This window comes from Gossypium hirsutum, chromosome D11, assembly GCF_007990345.1.
Source record: "Gossypium hirsutum isolate 1008001.06 chromosome D11, Gossypium_hirsutum_v2.1, whole genome shotgun sequence".
In the NCBI taxonomy this organism is placed as follows: domain Eukaryota; kingdom Viridiplantae; phylum Streptophyta; class Magnoliopsida; order Malvales; family Malvaceae; genus Gossypium; species Gossypium hirsutum.
In genome coordinates this window covers 33,567,614-33,591,929 of record NC_053447.1, presented here as the reverse complement: position 1 = coordinate 33,591,929, position 24,316 = coordinate 33,567,614, and the positions used below count along the sequence as shown (strand labels likewise).

General features: G+C 33.6%; 1 non-coding gene across 1 annotated transcript; it reads right to left on the bottom strand.

Annotated features, from left to right (window-relative positions):
- Positions 1-18,405: 18,405 nt before the first annotated feature.
- LOC121223855 (small nucleolar RNA R71) lies at positions 18,406-18,512 on the bottom strand. Its single transcript, XR_005921321.1, has one exon. It is a non-coding gene; the product is annotated as a small nucleolar RNA R71 (small nucleolar RNA).
- Positions 18,513-24,316: the final 5,804 nt, after the last annotated feature.

The window sequence follows — 24,316 nt, the reverse complement described above, 5'->3', positions numbered from 1 at the left end:
AAATGTTTTTCTATGATTGTGACCCCGATGACAAAGTGTCAGAAAAACTTTGATCAGTTGAAAACCCTTTTGACCAAAGCTCTAGTACTAGTTCAGCCAGAGACGGGTAAAGAATTTGTTATTTTTAGTGATGCATCTTTAAATGGTTTGGGCTGTGTTTTGATGCAGGAAGGCAAAGTTGTAGCTTATGCCTCGAGACAGTTAAAGCCACATGAAAATAACTATCCGACGCATGATCTCGAATTGGCCGCTATTGTATTTGCTTTAAAAATATGGCGCCACTATTTATTCGGTGAAAAATGTCATGTTTATTCTGATCACAAAAGCCTGAAATATTTGATGACTCAGAAGGATCTGAATTTGAGACAGTGACAGTGGTTAGAGCTGCTAAAAGATTACGAGCTTGTGATTGATTATCATTCAGGAAAGGCTAATGTTGTTGCTGATGCCCTAAGTCAAAAATTACTGTTTGCTTTGCGTGCAATAAATGCGCATATAGCTATGTTTTATGATGGTGCGATAGTAGTTGAGTTAAAAGCAAAACCGTTATTTGTTCAACAGATTTGTGAAGCTCAGAAAGCCGATGATGATTTAATTGCAAAACGGGCTCAGTGTGACTTGAATGTTGATTCAGAGTTTCTAGTTGATGCTGAAGATTGTTTAAGATTCAGAAACCGATTATGTGTTCCAAAAAATTCAGAGTTAATTCATATGATATTGAATAAAGCTCATAATAGTCGATTATCTATTCATCCGGGTAGCATGAAAATGTATAACGATCTGAAACAACAGTATTGGTGGCATGGTATGAAACGAGACATTTCTGACTTTGTTTCGAAATGTTTAATATGTTAGCAAGTAAAAGCTAAGCATCAGGTACCTTCTGGATTACTTCAGCCGATCATGATACCTGAATGGAAATGGGACCGAGTCATGATGGATTTTGTATCCGGTTTACCGTTGACACCGAGCAAGAAAGATGCAATCTGGGTTATTGTTGATAGAATGACAAAATTGGCTCACTTTGTTCCGGTTCGTACTGATTATTAACTTGATAAACTTGTTGAATTATATATTTCTCAGATTGTGAGATTGCACGAGGTACCTATTTCTATTGTTTCGGATAGAGATCCGAGGTTTGCATCGCGATTTTGGAAGAAACTGCAAGATGCACTAGGTACTAAACTGCATTTTAGCACTGTTTTTCATCCCCAAAAAGATAGTCAGTCCGAACGAATTATTCAGATACTTGAGGATATGCTGAGATGTTGCATTCTCAAGTTTGAAGGTACGTGGGAACGATACTTGCCTTTAATTGAATTTGCGTATAATAATAGCTTTCAATCTAATATCAAAATGGCACTTTACGAGGCTTTGTGTGGTCGTAAATGTCGTACACCATTATATTGGACTAAACTCAGTGAAAATAAGATACACTGGGTCGATTTGATTGAAGATATTGAACAGAAAGTGAAAGTGATACGTGATAGTCTGAGAACAACATCGGATCGTCAGAAATCATATGCAGACTTGAAAAGAAAAGATATAGAGTTTTAGATCAGAGATAAAGTCTTTTTGAAAGTCTCGCCGTGGAAGAAAATACTCAGATTCGGTCGTAAAGGCAAATTGAGTCCGAGATTTATTGGACCGTATGAGGTTATAGAACGTATCGGACCGGTTGCTTATAGATTATTTTTGTCACCTGAGCTAGAAAAGATTCACAATGTATTTCATGTTTCGATGCTCCATAGATATCAATCAAATCCTTCACATGTGATTAGTACAACAGAGATTGAAATTAAGTTTGATATGTCATACAAAGAAAAACCGATTCGCATTTTGGCTCGTGAGTTTAAAGAGTTACGAAATAAGAAAATTTCGTTAGTTAAAGTACTGTGGCATAAAAACGGAGTTGAATAAGCAACTTGGGAACCAGAGGATGCAATGAAAGAATGTTATCCAAACCTATTCACTGGTAAAATTTTCGGGGACGAAAATCCATAAAGGGGGGAGAGTTGTAACAGTCTGATTTTGACCCTAATCGGACATAGTAGTTTCGGGACCACAAATTTGAGTTAGAAAAATATTTTAATATTATTTTGTGTGTTTATTGTGTGTGAATTTGATTGTGTGAAATTTTTGTGTTTAAATTTTATCATTTGAATGACCGATTAAAGAAAATGACTAAATCGCATAAAATGAAAAGTTAGGGGTCAAATTTAAAAGCACCTAATTGTTGTTGTCTTTTAAAAATGGGGGTTTTGAATGGCAATTAGGCCATTTAGATGATAATGGGCGGCAATGGACAACTTTGTCCTTATATTATATGAAATATAATTTAATTAATAAAAGTTAAATTAGTAAAACAACAAATACTTAATATATGTTAGAATAAAACAAAATTTTAAGCAAAAAGCTATCATCTCCTTCCATGGCCAAATATTGAAAAAAGAAAAGAAAGAAAAACAAAGCTAGGTTTCGACACAAAACAAGCTTGATTAAGGTATGAATTTGCTTTGATTTTTGATAATTTTTACGTTTTTGAGATCGTTGCTAAGTTATCTTCAAAGCCTGTGTCTTAATTTTTGAATTTGATGATGATTTTGTGTTTTGCCATTGATGGGAGCTTGTGGCTTTTGTTATTTGATGACGAAATATTAAAGATATGTGAAATATTAACATGTTTTGTCTTTGAATTTTTGGCGAATTTGAGAAATTAGGGCTAAATTGTGAAAAGAAATTTTTGAGGGACTAAAATATGAAATAAATGATATGTCATTATTTATAATATTGATTGTTAGGTCCCATGGTAGATTTCATTTAAGTTGAAATAAAGGATAAATTTATTTAGGTCTAATATTAAGCATAAGGATTCACGGAACATATATTTATTCTTTGATTATCTTAGTAGTTTATTATATTACTATTATAACATATGTGATTTAATATGGTATAAATTGTATTCGGATTTTATATATTATTGTTAATGCCGTATATATATATAAGAAGAAATAAAATTTAGTTAATGTAATATGGTTAATGTGTGTGATGTTGTGCATATTTAGAAATTTTATAAAAAAAAAACTTGAAAGTAGACATTATGCTTGGCTATGCCTCGTAATCCCAATCTGACGATGGACACGGGTTAAGGGTGTTACATGTGGGGCCCACGAGCCCATTGGACCCACACGACCCATTTCAGCCCAGCGAGGCCCATAACGGCCGAAGAGCATGAGAACGCTCGTGGTGGCCTCTACAGTCTTACTCCATAATTGTGGGCTCGATTTACCACATGAGCGTTTGCACACCCATGTGGCCTCAATCACTGTATGTCTGGCTTTTCGACTTTTGTCAATTCACAGAAGAGACTGTGTGATTTATGGTGTACAGATACACACTTGACTGCAAAATCGAGTGAACAGTTCGCCGCCAAGGTCTTGAACGAATGTGAATTGATTAATGCCCTTGGATCGCCAAATAAGAATCAATCACATGACCTCGCCGATTATTTTCCTAAACAATGAAACCTATAAGACTGGGTTGTTTAGAAAAATAAGACTTAAGACCCCAATATTAAAACGCAGCACCAACGATGAACAAGCCAACTTACCTCCTTCAAATATACAAGTGAAAAACGAAAGAAGAATATTGAATGCCTCAGCACTCTCGAGGAACCCTCTTAAAACGCAATGAGTGCAGTACGTGAGAAATGAAATAACAATCGGTCAGTAAGGTTTTTCAGTTTTGAGAAAGAATAAGCGAACACAGGTGCATTTGGGTTTAAAATAAAATTAGAGAATAGCTTTTGATCACTTACCGATAGTCAGAACCTTAGTAGTAGATCGACGCAGAGAAGGATTAACAACAGTGATATTCAGCTATCCCAGAATAGAAGGTGAACAGAAGTTAAAGAAGAGAAAGGGAAGGTTCAACTAGGCTATGAAAGAATCCGATTGCAGAAGAAATAAGGAAAAATAGATGTTAGGTTCGGCCAAAAAGAGAAAAAGAGCATAGCAAAGATGCAGAGAAGGAATAACACGAATGGTCAATTTCGTAGCACAAAAAGAACTAGAGGGAACCCGACAAAAAGATGCACAAGTGGTCAGTTTTAGTTTCGGCTCTAGAGAAAAATAAAGAGAAGTCCAAAACCCCAAATGTTAGAGAGGAAATTTGGCACCTATACACTCATCAATTGCTGAAATGCATCAAATGAGTTCCCCTAGCCGAATTTGCACATAGAAGTAAATATCCTTTTTGCTTGCAATGGGATTCAAACCCAAGCCCCCATCAATAGCTCAACACGCCACTTGCTTCCTTGCCACAAGCTCTTTTATATCACATTTTATCTTCAATTAAATAAAAGGTTTAAAGGCCAAATTCCAGGTTCCTTTAAAAGAAAAACCAAAATAAAATGCAAGAGCCAAGACTTGAACCCAAGCGCCCTAATAACCTTAATGATGCCACAACCACTAGACCACATGCTTCCTTATGACATTTTTTTAACACAAAAATTTAAAAGGCCTACATCCAAGCATCCAGGGTTTTATCCACTTAAAACCAAATTTTTGCTAAAGCTCAGGTTTGAACCCAGGACTTTCCCAACTCCTCCCAGGACCCTTAACCACTAAAGAAGACATACTTTTGTGCACAGTTTCCTAACCGTTCCCTTGTTCAAGGCCCAATACTTATAGGCCCAAATTCTGGGGTGTTATAAGGGGTGTGCAAAATTTGGGTAAAACAAAAAAAAAATTAGTTAACCGACCGAATTCAGTTAATCGGTCGATTAATCAAATTTTTTTGGTCGGGGTTGGTTAATTATTTTTTGATTTTTCAGTTAACGGTTAATTCAGTTCGAAACAGATCGGTTAACCAAATTTTTTCGGTTTAACCGAAAAAATTAATAAATAAAATTATAATATATAAATAGGCCCACTATTCACCTAAACCCAATCCAACCCAAGTATCCTACCCAACCAACCCAATAATAAAAATTACAAATAATTTAATAAAAAAATTCTAAAACTAAAACTAAAACTAAAGTGTAAAAGTCTAAACTCAACAGTGAACAAATGATAGAAAAAAAACTAACCTTCAACTTCAAATCCCTAATTGAAAACTCCCAAAATCTATGCCAGGCCAACCACCTTTTGTCCGGCACTCCGGCGTCTACCAGGTCACCATCCATCACCGACGAGTTGAGGTAGGTTTTTACTAGCTCAAGAGTACTTTCACCAACTAAAGCCTCCATTTCTGCAAATTCTGTTTTAAGAATGAAACTAGCTCGATATTCATAATCCCAATAGATATCAGCTAGTATTTGTATTTATGAACTGCTTCATTTTCATCTCCGCACCCAAACCCGAACCTATTTCATCTTCATGTAATAACCCTTTGATTGCTTTATGTAAATGTAATAGCAGCATTCTTTTCTTGCATAGTTGAGATTTGCAAACTATCCAAAAAACATAATTAATAAACCAAAAAAATAAAAATAAATGATTTTTATTAAATATTTTGATTGAAAAAATAAACGATTCTCATAGTTATGGCTGGAGGCCGTTGTCCAAATGTTGAAAATTCAACATATAAATTCCTTGATTTAAAAGCCATAAACTACTCTTTTAAATGAAGGGAAGTTTGGTTGACATTTTTTTTTACAATTTGACATATAAAATTTATATGTTGACCAAATGCTGGAAAATTAGCATACATACTCCCTTGTTTAAAAAGCCTTGAGCTGCTGTTTATTGATTTTAATGCTATGTATTGTTACTGTTTGCATGCTGTCATAAATTGAATTAAAGTTGTTGTTTGAGTGTCTCAAATTGAGCATTTTCATATTATCTTAAATTGAATTAAGCTGCTGTTTTAGTGTTTCAAATTAAGCATTTTCATGCTGTCATAAATTGAATTAAAGTTGCTATTTTAGTGTATTAAATTGAGCATTTTCATGCTGTCTTAAATTAAATTAAGCTGCTGTTTAATGTTTCAAATTGAGTATTATTATGTTGTACTAAATTAAATTAAAGTGTTGCTTCAGTGTCTCAAAGTAAGCATTATTATGCTATTGAAAAATTGTTAAGGATGCTACTTGAAAAAGATATTTCATGTCATTCCAAAATTTAAGTATATTTACTGCCTTAATTAATGTCATATATTGCTCATGTTATGTTGTTTAAAATGTGTAAATATTTTGTTTAACTGTGTTTTAAAGTGTGCAAATTGTGGCAGTTCAAAAGATTATATTAATCTCTCACATTTTTAACATAATCCAACTCAACTATGTTTTTTATAAAACTCAACATCAAAATATGTTTAATATTATAAATGTATTTTAATTTATTACATACTTTTTTTCTTGCAGAATGTCAACTGAACCAACATCTATTGAGGGTAGTGTTACACCTCCTACTTCGATAAATTCTAAAAGTTTGGGAGTTGGAGCTTCAAGCCAAACAAAGGGGACTACCGGGAAAAGAAAAGCCACTCCTCAAAGGTCAGAAGTTTAGTCTCACTTCACTAAGATTATTTATAGTGAGGGTGCAAGTAAGACTAAATGTAATTATTGTCAAAAGGAATTTTGTTGTGATATGAAAAAAAATGGTACAGGGTTATTGAAATATCATATTGATTCATGTAAGAAAAATCCTAGTAATGTTGTTGACACTAGTCAAGGACAACTATTTTTACCTAGAAAGGGAGTTGAAGGGTGGGAAGGGAATCTTTCAACTTGGAGATTTGATCAAGAAGCATGTAGGAAAGGATTAGCACAAATGATTGTGATTGATGAATTACCTTTCAAGTTTGTTGAAAGTGAAGGTTTTAAGAACTTTATGTTTGTGGCATGTCCTAGGTTTCATATTCCTTCACGAACTGCTATGACTAGGGATGTTTATCAATTGTATTTAGATGAAAGGGTCAAGATAAAACAACTTTTGAGAAGTTCTTGTTCTAGAGTTTGCTTAACTACTAACACATGGACTTCTTTGCAAAGAGTTAATTATTTGTGTATCACTGCTCATTTTATTGATAACGATTAGAAATTAAATAAAAAGATTTTAAACTTTTTGTCTAATTTCTAGTCATAAGGGTGGTCCATTGGGATGGTGATTGAGAAATGCTTGTTGAATTGAGGGATTGATAAGTTGTTTACTGTTACTGTTGAGAATGCAAGTTTAAATGATGTTGCTATTGGTTATTTGAGAAAGAAATTTAACCCTCGTGGGGGTTTAGTTCAAAATGATAAATATCTTCATATGAGATGCATGGCACACATTGTGAATTTGATTGTTGTTGAAGGCTTAAAGGAAATGAATAAATCTATTGAACTTGTTAGGGGGGCTGTTAGATATGTGAGACAATCTCCAGTTAGATTACAAAAGTTTAAGGAGTGTGTTTGGTGGAAAAGATAGAGTGCAAGAAGATGTTGTGTCTTGATGTTTGTACTAGGTGGAACTTGACCTACTTAATGTTAGACACTGCGTAGAACTTTGAGAGAGCTTTTGAGAGATTTGAGGAGCAAGATACAAACTTTAGGGCTAAACTTGAAAGGGGAGAGGGTTGGCCTAGTATGGATAATTGGCATAATGTTAGAAACTTGAGGGATTTCTTGGAACACTTTTATGAAGTCACTTTGTTTATATCTAGCACTTCATATGTCATGTCCAATAATTTTTTTGGTGAGCTTTCTAAAATTGATATTCTTTTACGAGATGCTCAGTTAAATAGCAATATTGATTTCAATGTTATGACCATCAACATGAAAGAGAAGTATGATAGGTATTGGGGTGATATTGATAAGATGAATTTGCTTATATTTGTTGCTTGTGTTTTAGATCCTAGACAAAAACTAAAGTATCTTGAATTTGCACTTAGTGAAATGTCTAGTTCTGAAAAAGCTTGTGAAATGATGCAAAAATTGAAGGAATCTTTGTATGAATTGTTTGATGAGTATAAGCCTCCACTTCATAGTACTTGTAGCCAATCAAGTGTGCCAACACATGTTTCTCTCGATGAACCACAACAAAAAATGAAAAGGCGAATGCAAGCTTTGTATAAAAAGCATGAGTTGAAAATTTGTGTTGAGGATAAAACATCTGAGTTGGATAAATATCTAGCTGAGGCTAATGAGGAATTTGTTGAAGATTTTGATATTCTATTGTGGTGGAAAGTGAATAGCCCTAGATTTCCCACTCTTTCAAAAATAGCCAGAGATGTGTTAGCTATACCGGTTTCTACGACTGCTTCAGAATCTACATTTAGCACCGGGAGACATGTGCTTGATCAATATAGGAGTTCTTTAACTCCTAAAACTGTACAAGATCTTGTGTGTACTCAAGATTGGATTCGAAAATCATCATCACAAAAAGACATAAAAAAGATTGAAGAACAAATCCAAGAGCTTGACAAGATTGAAAATGGTATATTTATTGTTTTATTTTAATAGTTTCAATTTTTTTTATCATATCACTCCTAGTTATTTAATTGATTCAATGTTTAGACTTTTCTTGGAATGCATCAGAGCCTACCTTAAAATCATGAGCTTTCGTGAGTTGAAGGGTATGCTTACTATCTTATTCTTGTTAACTTATAATCTATTCTTTTGTTTATATTATTTGATTTTTTTAAATGCATTTATTTCTATTATATGCTAAATTTTTGCACATGTTTTTTTTGTAGGTTTAATGCAAATGGAGATTTTTTGGAGAGAAGAAATAGATACAAATGGAGAATATTAAAGACTTACATTTCAATTATGTGTTAATTTTAATACTAAGGTAATGTTAGTGATTCAAAGACTTATGTAATGTTTTTAATTATGTAGTGATTCAATTCGGTTAATTCGGGTAATTCGATTAATTCGGTTAATTCAGGTAATTCGGTTAATTTGGGTAATTCGGTTAATTTTTATCCAAAAATAAAAAACATATAATTTTCGGTTAATTCGGTTAACTGACCGAATTAACCGAAAAAATTTTGGTTCAAATAATTTTTTTGAAAAAAATTTCGGTTCGGTTAACGGTTAAAAATTTTGAAAGGTTGGTTAATTCGGTTAATGTTATTTTAGGTCGGTTAACTGATTGAACACCCCTAAAGTGGAGAGAGTTGATGTTTTCTCTCCCATTCGGGTATTACTGGCCCTTGTTGAATTATAAAACTTCTATTTGAAGACTAGAAGTCTTTCAGCTTCCAAGTTTGAGCACAATTTAGACTTGGTTGACATTTTGTAAAATTCAAGTTAGACCCATGACAGAGCATAGAAAATGAGGTGTGATAAATACGAGTCAAGGTAGAGATTTGTGGGTGTATCTCGCATTTATCGGAAAGTTGACTTGCCACCAGATATGGTGGTAGTTTTGGTATATTTCGACACTTTAAGGGCTTGTTTTGTAGGCATTTTAAGATTAATTATGTTATTTTCAGCACTACCTTAAGTACAAAAATAAACATTTTTATGCATAAATTGACGTTTATTGACCTATTAGGCCAATTTGGGCCTTAGGTAGTTCTGATGTGTTCAATTGAGTGTGCATGATAATTATTTAGCAGCTTAAGAGCCTCATGGATGATACCTGGGTGCAGCACAAGTTCCCAAGACGCAACATCTAAAGCCGGAAGACCAAATGCAACATGTCGATGTCGTGTCGCGATATAGGGCTAAATATGGAGAGCAAGTATCGGGAACGCTAAATTAGTCTGTACCATTGATATATTCTGAGATTAGGGCTTTCGATTGACCTAGTTAGGGTTTCAAAACATCTCTATAAATAGGGAGGCTAATCCTAAGTTAAAGAAAACCGATTAGGAGCTATAATTAGTAGATTTAGGCTTTTATTACGTTTCCAAAAGCTCTTTGTTCTTTTTAACTAGGTTCGATTTGAACCTAAGTCTTTTCTATTGAAGTATTGACCACCGCCAAATATGCAAACCTTTGACTAGAAAATACTACACCAAAAACATAAGAAATTATAGCAACGGTGTTTGCAAGTATACGAGTCAAACAGTAATATAGCATTTGTGTTACAACAGAACACAGGGAAGTATTCCGAGGATTGTACCTAAGAGTGAATGGACTAAATCTATAAAAAATCTCTTTACAATAACAAGTCTAAATAGTAGTGATTAAATTCTATATTACGATGTATCATAAAAGAGATTAATTTCAGAAATTAAATAACTAAAATAACTAAATAATAAAATAAACAAACAACCAATTCAATCAAACCAATTAAATAACTAAAATAACTAAACAATAAAATCTTTTTACAATAACTCATTTTAAGGGTTGTAATTAACTTTGGATTAGAGTTTTAGGGTGGATTAGCTATTAACTAACCAATTATTACCTCTCAATCTCTAACTGATTAATTAATTGGTTGATACTTGCTTATCTCTCGACCTCACTTTTTAAACCATGATAAATTATGATTTACTAGACCAAACTTATCTCCCGAGCTCATTTAACCTATGATTGCTTCCTAGAGTTGTTAAGCTTAAGGTTTAAGAATGCATAATTTAAAATAAATAATCCTATCAAGAAACCCTAAATCTCTATTAATCACGTCTCTATCCAGTCGTTAATCTCCCCTAAAGGATTTAGCCACTCATGATATTCAAAATATCAAACTCAATTGAATTAAACGTGTAGATAACACGAATAATTTGGAAGAGAAAAGAGATTAGAATAATCCTGATTTGATGTTGAGTGGAGCGCGGAAAAGAAAATCTCTCGATTGGAATAACAAATCTTGTTGCTTGTGAAGGAAAATAAACTGAAATACTTCGATATTATAAAAGAAATCTTGGATTGAAACTAATTCCAAGAGGAAAGAACAAAGCGTTTATGAAAAACAAAGGAAAACTTAATCTAATCCTACTCATAGACTAGGAGGGTTTTTTTTATGTGTCTAAGATAACTTAGTTAAATCAAACCCTTAAGGTTTTATTTATAGGAGTGTTGGGAGCTTGAATTAGGTCTTTGACACATACTAGGTCTTTGTATAAAGTTAATTATGCAGACAAAAATATCCCTAGAATACTTGGCCACCACGTCGGGTCTATGTCATGCCATGCAAGGCCTATGGTGCGACACGATGACCGCCTATAAATTTGTTATCATTTAGAGTAGAAATATCACATTAAAAAATTAAAAGAAATTAAATTAATGGTGTCTGCAAGTATACAGGTTAAATTGTAATATAGTTAATGTGTACAACAAAGCACAAAAAGTATTCTGAGGATCGTACCCAAGGGAGGATGGAATAAATCTAATGAAAATCTCTTTACAATAATAACTCTAAATAGTAATAGTTAAATCCTATATTACGGTAAACCATAAAATAGACGAATATGAGAAATTAAATAAATAAAATAAACAAGCAACTAAATTGTTAAAACCGAATAGGAAGATTAAATCGCTTCAAGGGTTTTAACTAACTTTGAATTAGGGTTTTATGGTGGATTAGATATCAGTTAACCAATTATTACCTTCTTGCCTCTAACTAATTAAGTAACTGGTTGATACTCACTTATTTCCCGACCTCACTTTCTCAACTAGGATAAACTACGATTTACTTGGCAAAACTTATCTCCCGACCTCGTTTAGCCTACGATTACTTCCTAGGGTTGTCAAGCCTAGGGTTTATGAATGCGTAATTTAAACCAACTAACCCTATTGAAAAACCCTAAATCCTCCGTTAATCATGTCCCCATCCGCTTGTTAATCTCCCTTAAGGGATTTAGCCACTCATGTTATTCATAATCTCTAGCTCAATTGAAATAAATATGTAATCAACACGAATAAGTCGGAAGAGAAAAGAGATTAGAATAATCCTGGATTTGATGTGAAATAGAGAACGGAGTAGATAATATTTCAATTAAAATAAGAAATATGATCGCTTGTGAAGGAAATTAAACTGAAATAATTCGATTAAATAGAAGCACTTTTGGATCGAATTCGATTTCAAGAGGAAAGAATAAAGAGTTTATGAAAAATGAATGAAAGCTAAATATAATCCTACTCCTAAACTACTAGGGTTTTTGGATGCGTTTAAGAAGACTTAATTACATCAAACCCCTAAGATCTTATTTATAAGAGTGTTGGGAACTCGAATTAGGTTTTCGGCACGTCTTAGGTCTTCATATAAAGTTGATTGTGGAGACGAAAATAACCTTGAATTGTAACAATCCGTTTTTAGTGAAATCATAACAGTGGTTTTAGAACTACAAATCTGATGAGTAAATTTTTGTTTTATTATTATTTTAATGTCTATAGGATGTTAGTAAGGTCGTATTAAAATTTTATTAAGAGATTTTGATGTTTGCATGATTAATTAAGTGAAAAGGACTAAATTGTAAAAAAAGTGTAAAAGAAGAGTTCTATTAGTTAAAAGGGATAAAATGCTATGGAAAGTAAACCAAATGGACTTAAGGTATTAGTGGATGTTAAGGTATTAGTGAATGTTATTGGGAAGGTTTTGTGGTAGTTTTAATGAAATAAAAAGGTTAAATTACGAATTAGTTAAATTAAGTAAAAAGTGTTAAAATAAGATGAATTAATAAATCATCATCTTTTTTATTCCTAACCCTAAAAGAACCAAATTTTCATTGTTAAAAAAGGGAGCTTTTGGCTGTGGAAATTCTTCATGCATGGTAGGTTTTTCAATCCCCTTTTTAATGATTTTTATGTTTTCGGGATCGTTTTAGTTTAATCTAGCTAGCTCGAGGATCAATTTGTAAAACTGTTAAAGATTTAGGGTTATTCCATGAATACTATTTTTTATTCTTGATGTTTAATGAAAGATTATAAGCCCTTATTGATAAATAAACAAGTTTTGTAAAGTGTTTTTTGATGGAAATGACATTTAGGGACTTGTTTGTAGAAATGGTCTCATGGTAAATTTATGAAATGATAGTTTGTATGGATTGATTTAAGTCCCTAGAGAATTTGGTTAGCTTGAGAAGAGGATTAAAAATTTTTAAAATTCAATTTATGAACTTAAGGACTAAATTGTGAAAAGTTAAAATGTTAGGAGTAAAATAGTAATTTTGAAAAAATGAAATGTGGACTAAATTGAATGCTAGGGATATTAAATGAATTAAATTTATCTATTCAGGTCAAGGTAGACCACGTATGGATCTAGTCAGGGAAAAGCTAAAGCATTGGATTAGTCGATTTTGTTACTACGCCCTAGTTGTCTAAGTAAGTTCATATGTACAGATTACTATATTCATGTTATTCTATTGTGTGTTATTATGTATTTAGAATGCTATTAATCAATGTATATCCAAAGAAATGCTATGAAATTTATCGAGTCCTGGTTGAATCTTAGGAATTCGTAGGGTACAAATGACATGTCATTAGGGATTTCATGTTTCGGGTGCTGGTCTTGAATGTCCTACTGATGATTGAGGTCTTACATTTGTTGTGGATACTCCACAACTCGTGTGAGCAGCATCGTGTAGCCTACATTCTGACCCACAGCTCGTGTGAGTAGGCTCATTTTACAGCTTATGTGAGCAATGATGTAAAGGAAATGTTACGATTATATGTTTAAGCACACTTCGTGTGAGCTTTCCCGAGTATCCGATGATATTCTAGTTGGTTAACGGGTAAAAAAAGAGATTGAAATGGTAAGTTTCAAAAAGGAACTATGCAATTAACGATTGATTTGGAAGCTCATTGGGGACCTATCATACTATCTAGCAATAATATTGGTAGTTTTTGATGTTTTGGCCAAGGTTATAATGGCATGTATAGGTGGACTTATAATGATATTTAGTTGAATGCTTAGATGAAGATTTGGTATGGTACATGATGCCTTGCTAGTTTATGTCATTGTGGCTATGTTGTTGCATATTTGAATGGCTCAAATGGTATGTGTTTAGCTGGTTTGATTATGGATAAGATATGGCATGTTTTGGGAATCTATTGAGCTAGATGCTGGTGATTGGAATGTGGTAACATATACATGTTTAGGTAAGTTATGGATGAATGTATTTGAGGTGCCTTGTATGGCATATTGGTTGATTGATTTTGGACTATTCAATTGGTAATTACATGTAAGTTTTCGTCATGTTTTGATGTCTTGATTATGTGTACAAAAGGCCTTTAGGTGTGTGCATGGTTTGGTGATGGAAATGGCTTTATTTTGGGCAAATTTATGTCTACACGGCCTGAGACACGAGCATGTGACTCAGCCGTGTGTGACACACAGCATGGCGTCATGGCCATGTGTCCCCTACAGGTTCCTTTGCTTGCAAGTCAGTTAGTTACATGGTCTAGCACATGGCCTAGCACATGGGCGTGTGGGGTTGTTTCGAGTGTTAGATGGCCTGACACACAGGCGTGTGATATGGCCATGTGAATTTTTCATAAACTTCCCAAATGATTTCAAATTAGCCCCTAATCATTTCTAAAGTATTTTTAGGTCCCTGAGGTCTCGATTTAGGTACGATATGTATGTGAATGATTACTTTATATTGTGTTTATGATAATGTATGAAATGTATGTGTAAATGTCACATTTGTTTGGTAATGCTTCGTAACTCTAATCTGGCGACAGATATGGGTTAGGGGTGTTACATGAATAACCTTAATAACCTTGAAATACAAGGTCTATGGTGCCACACTACATGCAAATTATGCCTCATTGGTTCCATTTCATGCTTTGATGGCTCATGAAGCTTGTGCGTCACTCGTCCCTTGATCTACATCAATTGGGGCTATAAATCATCATCATACACACTTAATTACAGAAATTAGCACTACCGAAGGCCCGTGTTGGCCTAATAGGTCACAACACTCACAAAATGTGTTAAAAATGCTTATTTTTATTAAATTTTACTACCAACTACTAAATACCGAAAATGTAATATAAAATACTAAATTGGCTAGAAAAAAAGCTCTTTAAGTGCGAAAATAGATCAAAATTACTACTACATTTGACATCAGGTCACACGACAAGTGATTTGTGCCTTGTTTAGATTCGTGTCGTGCTTTCACGGCTCAGGACGCTCGTGTATCACTCATCCCAAGTTCTTACGTCCATTAGGCCTATATAAGTCATCATCCTACACACTCAGTTACACAAATTAGAACTACCTAAGGCCTGTGTCAGCTTAATAGGTTACAAACACTTACAAATTGTGTAAAAACACTTATTTTATTAACTTTTAATACTAAACTACTCAATATTGAAAATGGAATATTAAATAATAAAATGGATAGAAAACAAGTTCCTCAAGTGCAAAAATATACCAAAATTACTACTACATTTGATGTCAAGTCAAATACCCCCCACTTAAGTCTTTGCTTGCCTTCAAGCAAACTAAAAAAAAACAAAAGAAAAACCAAAAACAAACTAAACTGAAAACGTGAAAGAAACATGCAAGAAAATAAAATGTACTTGAGCTAGCTTGATATAAGAAATTGGAAAGAAATATATTAACAAGATAATGTAAATAAAAATATAGCTCTAGCATGATACAAAATTGACTCACAATTTTTAAAATTAGACGGATTAGTTCACTAAATTACAAAGCAAACAAATAAAGAATATCAAGTATAGGTTTCCATAAAAAAAATATAAATATAAAATTATGTTCAAGTGAATATAAGTGTTAAAAATATCAAAACTTGGCACAATGCCATCCGTATTAGATACTACCTAAGTCACATCGGACTTTTCGTCTTGTAACGTTCTACGACTTAGGTTGGTTTGAATTTCAAAGAATAGACTTGAAAAAATAGTTAAGCATGAAAGTAGTTTGACACATTATATTGTCGTCGAAACTCTCCCAAGTATACATGTAGCACACCACCTTATATCCACTTCCCTCACCTTTCTTATTTCTCCATTTACTAAGGCCTACTATAGTATTCATGAGTACAATCATTCAAGCTCGTATTTTTTTCGAACAAATGTGAGCGTACTTTGTTTTCAACTCCCTTTGCTTTAATTTTTTTTCAAGACTTTCTCGATTGGCATTTTGCCTTATTTTTTTACAAGATCAAGAAATCTTATACTCACTATACCATATGATTCCTTAGTTCACTCATGTTTTTAAGACATTGGACATAATTTTAGTAAAATTTGTAATTTTACGTAATTAGGTGTTATTTTTACATAATTTCACTTTATTATGCTACATGTTAATTTTTATTTCTACAATTTGCTGTAGTTGGACCACTGAAATGATAAATGTGGAAGCCAATAAAAACACACACATGAACATGAGTTAATATCCACTTCATGTGGATGGAAAGACAACAAATTTGACCCAAAAAAAGTTGATTAAACCCACTTGAAAGTTGTTTGCTGAGAAGGGCAAGTCTGCTAACTAGTTGGGTTGTCAAAACCGTCAAATAGGGTGGAGAAGAGCCCAATTCAACTAAGTCATGAAGAGTAGCCAAAATTAGCTTTGGAATAATTTAATTTAAGATCCCTACATGTGTAAAAAAAATCACAAATCAACCCCCAACTAATACCTTGATTGTCGTCCAACCCCATAGCATGAATCAAGGAAGAATTGATCACAAAATCAAGTAACCATCAACCCCTAATCCAATAATTCATGGCTGGCCATCCAAGGGATATTATTAAGGGATTTGCATGCTAATTTTAGTAAACTCCTAAGCAACCCCTCAAGTATATATAGGCCCTTCTATTTACCTTTCATTTCATCCTTAAATCCTTCAACACTCAACTTTCTTTCCTCTCTTCCACACATAAATCCATCTATCATTCCATTTATTTTAGCTAGCATCTCCTTGAGAAAACCTCTCTTGGCCAGCCACCTTGAGGAGCAATTTGCGAAGGAGCAATTGCAAGAATTAGAGAAAGCCACCATAATCAGTCTTCAGGGAATCGCCGAACTCATCAAAGAGTTTCTTCTTCCTTTATCTTTTCAATTGTTCTTAGTTTTTCAAACATGATTGCAAACTGTTTAAATGTTTTTTCATTAATGATGATGACTTAAATTTGTTTTAGCTAGAATAATTGTAAGGATTTGATTTAATTCATTCAATTCATGGTTATGTTGTTTTGTGCCTCATTTTTTCATGCTTCCAATTAAAATCATTCATGTTATTCATGCATTAAAATATGTTTGGAGGCATTAGAATTAGATTCTTAATCCTAATCAGATGGTGCTAATGGATGCGATAATTGGAAGGTGCATGCTTAATTTATATCCGACCTAGAATAAATTAAAGGTTCGTAATAACTTGAGAGAGCATTATTACCTTGCATAACTTTAGTTTTATGTGATTAAATTGTTTCAAACCTAAACCGTCCCTATTACTTCACATAAATTCTAACGAATCCTTAGTAAAAGACTTCGAAAGAACTTATATGATATTCTAAGTTAATGAATGATCGAGTTGCCATGGATTTTTTCTGGAACATAGTTAAACATGATGAAGAATGAATTGAGTCAAGCATTGTAATTGTTCTAGCTTATTCATGTTATTATTGTTAAAAATTTTGAAATCACTGCTAAAACCATCTCATTACATCTTATTTCATTGCATTATATTTAGGTTAATTCATTTGCATTAATTTAATTCTAACATTCATCACCTTAAAAATATTGTGTTTTTCTTAACCAACTTGTGAATATTAATTTTACAATTATCGATTTAAAAATAGTCCTTATGGAGACGATAACTCATTTTACTTATTTATTACTTGATAGCAACTGTGTACACTTGCATATTCTGTCACGACCAAGTTTTTGGCACCGTTTCCAGGGACTGTTAATTTAATCATTATTTGTGAAATTATTTCTTGCAATTTGGTTTATTTATTTTTATTGAATTAATTATTTTTATTTTTTTGTGATTATCTTTTAAGGTGTTTATGAGTACTGATCGTATTATCGATTTACTCCCTGTAGAAATTGAGTGGACATTTAGACAAAGGAAACGAGAAAGACTAGCCCAGAGGCAAGCCGTAGAAATGGACCCTGAAAATCAAAATGGAGTTCAAAGGAATGGGGCAGCTAATGCTTGTAAACCAATCTTTATTGCTGATGATAGGGATTGAGCTATAAGGTAGTACGCTGTGCCACTTTTTAATGAGTTAAATCTAGGAATTAGGAGACCGGAGATCGAGGCACTACAGTTTGAATTGAAGCCTGTGATGTTTTAGATGCTTCAAACAGTGGGCCAGTTTAGTGGAATGCCTACAGAAGATCCACACCTTCGCCTTCGATTAGTCATGGAGGTGAGTGATTCCTTCAGAATAATCGGTGTAACCGAAGATTCATTGAGGTTGAAGTTCTTTCCATGTTGCGAGATAGAGCATGAGCATGGCTAAATTCTTTGCCACTTAGCTCAATTTCTACAAGGTAAGAGCTAGCTGAACGCTTTCTGGTAAAGTATTTCCCACCTAGAAAAAATGCTAAGTTGAAGAATGAGATCACCACTTTTTAGCAAATGGATGATAAATCCTTATACGAGGCATGGGAAAGACTAAAAGAGTTACTACACAAATGCCCTTACCATGGGATTCTGCATTGCATCCAGTTGGAGACATTTTATAATGATCTCAACTTGCACATGCACACTGGAATAGTGGTAGATGGTTCTGCGAATGATACTCTCCTATCTAAGTTTTATAACAAGGCTTATGAAATCATCAAAAGAATAACCAGTAACAACTACCAGTGGTCGATTAATAGAGAAACCTAAGGAAGACAAGTAGTAGGAGTGCCTGAAGTATACGCCCTTACTTCACTATCAGCTCAGGTATCTTCTATCTCTTTAATGTTGAAACAGTTTACTACTAATGGTTTGAATAATATTGTAGCCTGACCACCAAGTCAATTCGACAATGTTTCTTATGTATATTGTGGGGACAGACATTGACCGCCTCTAGATGGACTAACGTCCAAAGTGTGAATATTGCGGCAAAATATATAAATGAGGTGGTGTTCGCAGTATACAGGTCCGGTTGTAATATAGTTACAACAAAGTAGGTAAGTACTTTGAGGATCATACCCAAGGGATTGCAGTTTGGGGAAACTGTTATTAAACCAATTACGGGAAATAATTACTAATCTACTTGAGTCACAAATTAGTAGTGTTAATATTGAAGCAAGATGATACTAATATTAATAAACTAAATAAATTGAATTAAAACTAATTCTAATCCTAAGTTCATGTATCGACTTCTCCTATCCCTTGTGTTGACTACGCAATCTCCTTTAGCCTAGATCCAATTGTTTTACCTAATTAATTACTGATGCAAGGTTCTAATCAATCAACTAGTCGTTACCCTAGCAAGATCTCTCAATATTTCACTAAACTAACAAGTCTGTAAGAACTACTTATCTCTCTACCTCACAGTCTAGACCGATTTGGGGCTAAGGTGATCACAAATAGGCCGTACCAATTTTGGATTAATTCCCACCTAAATGACTTTCTAGGGTTGTGAAGCATAGGGTTTAAGTTTTTCATCTTCTAAAGAGCTGATACATTAAGAAACTCTACCTTTCAATCAATTAATTAAGTTAATATAATTGAAAAATGTGAAATATGTATAAAGTATAGAAGGATTATAATCTTTACACAAATATCCAATTAACAATGTTAAAAAAAGAGATAAAAAATAGAATAAGGAAAAGAGATGCTCATGGATTTATCAAGGTAAAAGCGTGGCTTCGAAGTAATCTCCACTCGCGATTGTCTAATGTCAGAATAGTATATTTTGATTACACGAACATAAAATAAACTAAGAAAAACTAAGAACGAAGTAAAAATCTAATAAAGTAGTTTTTGTCTTTGAATCCCCCCTAAATTGTGTTTAATGAAGCCTATTTATAACATTAGGGTTGGCCGTCATCCTTACCATACACAATTTCTTTCATGCTTCAAATTAATCCGAATGAATAATAATCAATTTAAGCATTCATGTCTCTACAACTGTATATAAGACTTATATCTCATATGGGATCGTCAAACATTCTTACTTAGGTACTTCTCATCTATTATGCAATTTAACTAAGTAACCTAATCAATTTACCTTAAAAATAATCAAATTATCCCATATCAATAAAAAATTTCACGCTTGACAAAACTCATTACATGTTTCATTATTTTCAACCACTACTCACAATTTTAATGTAATCCAAGCACCATGCAACAAAACAATAATATTTTTTTTTGTAAATAAATAATAAGCTAAAGCAAAGTAAACACATAAACAAAAACACACAAACTAATCCTATACACTTCCCCTCACCCTTTAGAACATACATTGCCTTTAACGAAAAATAATTAAAGTGCAAACAAGAAAAACTTCCCTGAGTAGGCCGGATCCTTGTTGTTATGATAATCTCGAGATGTTTGTGCTCCAAGCAAACGAAAAGGTACCTAAAAATGCTACGACAAGAAATATGAAATATAATAAGAAGAAAATAAAAATAAAAATAAGAAAAAAGAAGAAGTGTCAATAATGGATGACAGAACGTCTAAAAATATTTGGATGAACTTGGGCCTTTAATGTTGCTAGGTGCATTCTGTCTAGGATGTCACGACATTAGGGTGTGATGTCCCGACATCAATCCTAGTTTTTGGCTTCCTTAATTTTTTTCTTTTGATTTTGCCATTTCATGATATCTACCTTGCTATGGAAAAAAAACACACAAAGAATATTAATCAAAATAAATAAATAAAATAAATAAAAACTAACGAAATTTAAAGCAGGAAATAGAAGTTCTTCAAAATCTGGGACGACCTGTGTTGCCACCATAGAAGAACTTTAGCTAGTTCTCGACACTTTAATTCGACGTTTATGTTGCTGCCGATATATGTGAACCACCTTTTTCGATTGATTTCAATGATGTTGCCTTATTTTTGACTGATGCGAAATCAACATTACAAGCAATTTATTACCGAATCTGAGCCAAACCCAAATTGTTTTTTGGGTTATTATTGCCTCGAGCTTCCTCCCCTTCATGTCGTGTGAAGTTTTGGTCACTCGATCTTTGTTGCCTTTGTCAGATGAGAATGAGTCGAACTCATTGATATCTTCGATTGGCACCTTCTCTGTTATGGCTAGAAAGTGTATTGGATTTTCTGCACTTTTATGCAGAACCGGTTTAAGATCCATGTTAGTGGTTACTTCTATTTTTACGTCAGTGGCTACATCTATTGTTACATTTTTTTCTACGTTAATTGGATCGAGGACACCTTTTAGTTCATCAACACAGTCCCCAATTCTAAACTCTTGCTGATTTCCATCATCTAAGTCCAGATGATTGTCGATAGTATAGTGGTCATCATGGTGAAGGTTGAGAACATCATGCACGACCTCTTCCCGTAACGGTAAGGCCTTTGATATCTCTCGGAGCATTGCCATCATTTGTGTCATCGTATGTGACATTCTTGATAGTATGTTGGATAATTCATTGTTAGCTCGATAGATTTGATCACACGCAGATAGATGTTTATTTGGCTTATGTATGGGTTCCTCCGGATACGTTTATCTTCATAGTCATAACTCCATACGCATCGTAAGGTTGCTCGGCCACATGTTCAGGATTTTTGGATTTGTTGTTATTACTCCACTGGGTTGTTAAAGCTTCGTTCAAGCAAATATGTCCTCTATTATTGTGCCAAAAGGACAACACGTCTGACTCAAACTAGCTATCATCATCATCATCATCATCAAATTTATTCAAGTGTGCGTCTATGATCTGGTTTAAAGGTTTGTCGGGGTCAATTGTTTCGCATGATAATATCTCTTGTGGATTAGAAAGAGATTCTATTTGGTATTTGGGCATAACAATCTTTTTATTATCTAATTCATACAGAGGTTCATATGAATACCTATTTTTCCTCATTCGCTATACGAACTCCATTGATCCATCGAATCTCCATCTAACCAACTTATTCCACATCTTCGTATAAATTGTCCCGCGTCTTCCTTCATACCAATTGTAACCACCATTAATTGCACTCATGATTAGATTTGCTAAATCAACAAGGAAATCAATAAAATAACAAAAAATAATGAGAGACAAAAATAAAGCCAAATTAATAAAATTAGCACACTATTTAACTCATTCGTATTTTTGCTAATATTATTTTGCAAGTAATTAATTCAATAACAGTTATCATCATCGCAATCCCTGGCAATAGCGCCAACAACTTGATTACCTCTGGACGTAGAAACGTCTAGAGTGTGAATATTGCAACAAAAGCTATAAATAAGGCTTTGTTCGCAAGTATACGGGTCAAGTTGCAATATAGTTACAATGAAGTAGGTAAGTACTTCGAAGATCGTACCTAAGGGACTTCAATTTGGGGAAAACTTCAGACCAATTATGGGAAATAATTATTAATCAACTTGACTCACGAATTACTAGTGTTAATGTTGAAGCAAGATGATAATAATATTAATAAACTAAATAAATTGAATTAAACCTAAATCTACTCCTAAGTTCATGTATCGACTTCTCCTATCCCTTGTTTTGACTACTCAAGTTTCCTTTAGTCTAGATCCAATTTTTTTACCTAATTAATTATTGGTGTAGAGTTCTAATCAATCAACTAGCCTTTACCCTAGCATGATCTCTCGATCTTCTACTAAACTAATGTGTCAGCAAGAACTACTTATCTCTCGACCTCCTGGTCCAAATCTGTTTGGGGCTAAGGTGTTCTCGGGTAGACCATACCAATTTCGATTAATTCCCACCTAAATGACTTCCTAGGGTTGTCAAGCCTAGGGTTTAAGTTTTTTCTTTCCCAAACAGCTGATCCGTTAAGAAACTCTACCTTTCAATCAATTGATTAAGTTGATACAATTGAAACATGCGAAATATGTATAAACCATAGAAGGATTCTAATCTTTACACAGACATTCATTTAACAATGTTAAAGAAAGAGATATAAAGAATAGAATAAGGAAAAGAGATGCTTATGGATTTATCAAGGTAAAAGCGTGACTTCGAATAAATCTCCACTCACGATCGTTTAATGTTGAAATAAGATATTCTAATTACACGGACATAAAATAAACTAAGAAAAACTAAGAACAAAGTAAAAATCTAAGAAAATAGTTTGTGTCTGAATCCCCCCTAAATTGTGTTCAATAGAGCCTATTTACAACATTAGGGTTTGTCGTCGTCCTTAACCTTGGTCAACTGATGTTCTGATGTTAAAATTAATTACGTAAACCAAAACACCCTCAACTTATTAATACTTTCACATAGAAGGCCTGTGTCACAACATCCACTAGTATGTCGTGACATCGAAGACAATTTGCTTGGCTTAGAGTCAGTTTCAAAGGTGTGTCGCGACATCCACTAGCTATGTCGCAACAATGAATGCAGTATGTTCATTCTGGTCTTCTGCTCATTATGTTTTGACATTGGAATTTTTTGTTGCAAGATGGTGACCAGCTTTGAGCTTTCATGCCTGCAAATGGTGTCATGCACACTTACGAAATACGTTAGTCTTCCCTTAGGCCTCTTTCATCCCTTAAGGTAAAAAAAAAACAACTCAAATCACACTTTTTATTAAATGGAAACTAAAATAGAAAAACTAAATAAAACACAATAATATTGCTTATATTCAAACTTTTAAAGTATGAAAACTAGTTTAATCTATTCTAGAGAATTACGATAGATCAGACATTCGTCTGAGAATTGTCCATCAAATCCCGAGTCTGCTTATTATGTAGGGAATCAAAATGAGAATAGAAGTGGACAAGGACCACACTTCAACTTCTATAACCCTTCATGGGGAAACCATCCAAACTTTTCATGGAGAAACATAGGAGGTGGACCGAACAACTGTAACACCCATAACTTGTATCCATCGTCAGAACAATGTTATGGAGCATTACCAGAGTTTCAAATCAAACGAACAAAAAATTTCAAACATTTCAAATTATATGACAATCATATTAAAACTAATCCAAAACATACATATTGTCCTTTACACGAGCCCTCGAGACCCTAAAAACATGTTAGAAACAAGTCAGGACTAAATCAGGAACTTAGAGAAATTTTCAAAAAACATTGAAAATTTTCAACACTGTAGGGATCACAAGGCCGTGTGGCTAGGCCAAATGACTCACACGGCCAAGAGACATACAGGCTATGTGGGCATTCGAAGTAGGGACACACAACCGTGTCCAAGCGCATGTCCGTGCCCATGTAACTTACTGACTTGGGTCACACGGCCAAGCCACACGCCCGTGTGCAAGGCCGTTCCTGATTTACAACCCTTTGAAAGCTACAGGGGACTCAAGGCCGTTTCACCTGGCTGTGTGTCACACACAGCTGAGAGAATCGTCCGTGTGGAC